Source organism: Protobothrops mucrosquamatus, unplaced genomic scaffold (genome assembly GCF_001527695.2).
Source record: "Protobothrops mucrosquamatus isolate PMUCROS unplaced genomic scaffold, P.Mucros_1.0 scaffold2097, whole genome shotgun sequence".
NCBI lineage: Eukaryota > Metazoa > Chordata > Lepidosauria > Squamata > Viperidae > Protobothrops > Protobothrops mucrosquamatus.
In genome coordinates this window covers 70,724-73,632 of record NW_015388199.1, presented here as the reverse complement: position 1 = coordinate 73,632, position 2,909 = coordinate 70,724, and the positions used below count along the sequence as shown (strand labels likewise).

The following is a 2,909-nucleotide window of genomic DNA, read 5'->3' as shown; positions in this document are numbered from 1 at the left end:
TGGTCCACAGTATCAAAAGCCGCTGAGAGGTCCAAAAGAACTAGGACAGAGGAATGACCCCTGTCCCGGGCCCTCCAGAGATCATTTACCAGTGTGACCAATGCCGTTTCCGTGCTGTATCCCGGCCTGAAGCCCGACTGGAGCGGGTCTAGATAGACTGTTTCCTCCAGGTGCCGGGGGATTGATACTTTATTCATTGATACTTTATTATTGCTACTCCATGATTATATAATTGCCCTTGATTTATCTATCATCTTACTACCTTGTCTCCTGCTTGGAGGAAGGCAGCAGTAATGATCAAAGCTGACCATCCAAAAGAAGGAAAATACACTACTAGATTGTACTAACAGCTTATCTCCTGAATGCTGCTGAAAAAAGGTTATGGAAATCTTTTGGGCATGTATAACGCCATCTATGCTAGGAAAAAAAGAGAACTATAGATGAGAACTATATTGATCAGTGTGTAAAAATAGAATGAGGGGGCTATCTTATTGTTATGGTGGAGACCCTCTGCAAATTGAAGACCCTTGATTCACCCTTAGCATTACTGTAAAACCAGAGGGTCATTAATAACATGATACTGACTTAAAATAGGTACGTGATTTTAGAACATAATTCAGTGTAAAGTTTGATTTGGTCAAGTTCAGAGGCCAATTTATGTCAGGGTCATATTGAAGTGAAACCAAAACTTTATGTCTCCCATTAATTACAATGAAAAATCCACAAATATGCACAATATTTTACTTTTAAATATATGTCAGGACAAATTGAAAGTTTAGGAGACATTGTTATCAGGAAGAAGCGAAGCTGCAGCAAATAAGTATGGGAGTTTAGATAATAGAGCCGTATAGATTATTTACATAAAAGGTGCTACAACTTTACTTTTGCAGGCACATTGGTTCTTATTTGGAGATACATTTTACCAGATTTGAAATAGTTGGGATACAGTATGGTTTCGGTTTGATTTTTTGTTTTTAAAGATGTGTGGGGTCCTGAACCACATAGACACGACTTTTATGTTGTTTGGCAGGCAGTTTCTGTGAAAAGAATACATATTGTAACACTTACCCCTTAATTAAAAGTTGAATGGTGGGTAAGTGTAGAGATTTATTAGATATATAAGAAGGAAGGAAAGTTGGAAGGGATTTTTACATTCACCACACACTATGATTAATGACATTGCCTACGCAATTAGGCATGTACAAACCAACAGCAAAAGTAAATGTTGTTTTAGAGAAAGACCAGTGTGTATGATTTTTACCAGATTGGAAAAGTTGTATGAAAAATAATAGAAACTGATACAAAAATGTATTAGAAAAATGGAGTTCAATTGAAATAATGTAATATTTAAAAGGACACAAATTACAAACAAATCTCTCAGAAACTAGCAAAATGTTTTGAATGTTCCTGCTCAGACAAAACAGATCTAACAAAGAATAGCAAGATGTATCTTTCCAAAAAGTGCTGTTAATACAGAACCCTTGTATTATAACCCTGTCAGCAAGGCTGGAGAAAGGTAGCTTTAGGTGAATGAATGGAAAACAAAATTGGATTGTTATCAGGTTCTCATACTATATATTTGCACTGCCTATGCCAGGGGTGTCAAACTGCCGGCCCGTGGGCCGGATGCGTCATGCCAAAACCGCGCCCACCCCATTGCTGGCAATTGGGAAAAAAGTCACGATACGTCACTACACGTCATGTGACATCGCAAGTTTAACATCAGTGGCCTATGCTATATATTGCATTGCCTATCACTCAGTGACTGCACTCCCATCACTCCTTCCTGGTTTAAATGCTTCAGAATGACGTCTTCAATGTTGGATATCATGAGTGAGGTAATCATGGTAGCCATCTACTGTATGCAGCTGCAACCCAAACAATTGCTACACTAGTTAGATCATTGCTCCTCACTCTGAAGATCATTTGTTATGAGTTACTTGGGCCAAAAAGAGAGAGTGAAAGGAGCAGTATGCTGACTGGCAGGTGGATGCATTAGGTCAGTGGTGGCGAACCTATGGCACGCGTGCCAGAGGCGGCACTCGGAGTCTTCTCTGTGGGCACACATGCTGTTGTCCCAGCCTTGCCTCCCCCGCGATCCCCTCACTAGCAGCCCCCCTGGAGGAGAGCCACCCCACCTGTGGCCCACGCGGAGCAGCGCAGCCAAAGACATGGCAGCCAGGCAGCGTAGACAAGACTCTGCCCTTACACCCCATTGCGCACAGTTGTGCTGCGGGGCGTGGGCAAAAGGCGTGGCTGCCATGGCACTGCTGGGCTGCCTGGGCGATATGCGGCAGGCCCTAGAGACGGTGAGTGGCCCTGTGGGCAGGCGGGGCAGGAAGCAGGGCAGGAGGTGGAGCGGGGGTGGGGCCAGTTTTTGGGTACTCTGTCTCTAAAAGGTTCGCCATCACTGCATTAGGTAGAAGACCAGGACAGCAGACAAGACAAAGGTGTTAGAAACCTCTACTCCATAGTGTGACATTATCTAAAATGCATTTCTGGAATCCTTCAAGATAAATAATACGAGATGCTTCAAGAAGATCTACATCCTGTTCTGTAAGCTGTGAAGGCAGTCTTTCTTCATTTGTAAAGCCATATAGAGTGGTCTGATTCAGTTTGGGATTCAGCAAAATTCAGTGTGTATTTCTGGTTTACATATTCTGTATTTCCTATCCTCTTCCTAGTTTCCTAATACTTTACTTTGACGTGTGGAATAGACAAATGTTTTTCATTAGCTACTCTGATCAATAATCTTATTTAGATAGCAGATTATAAATATTGGAAAGCAAGAATAGGCAGTTAGCAGTAGTTCATATCTCAAACTTGTAATTACCCATGTTTCAATAGGCATTCCATCATGTGCTATTGAACCTGGGCTGGTTAATAGCTTCCCAAGATAATGTGTTGTT

General features: G+C 41.8%; 1 protein-coding gene across 2 annotated transcripts in view; it reads left to right on the top strand.

Annotated features, from left to right (window-relative positions):
* The window catches only part of WDR20 (WD repeat domain 20), a 56,429-nt gene that overhangs the window by 7,697 nt on the left and 45,823 nt on the right, over positions 1-2,909 (top strand). The window lies entirely within an intron of this gene.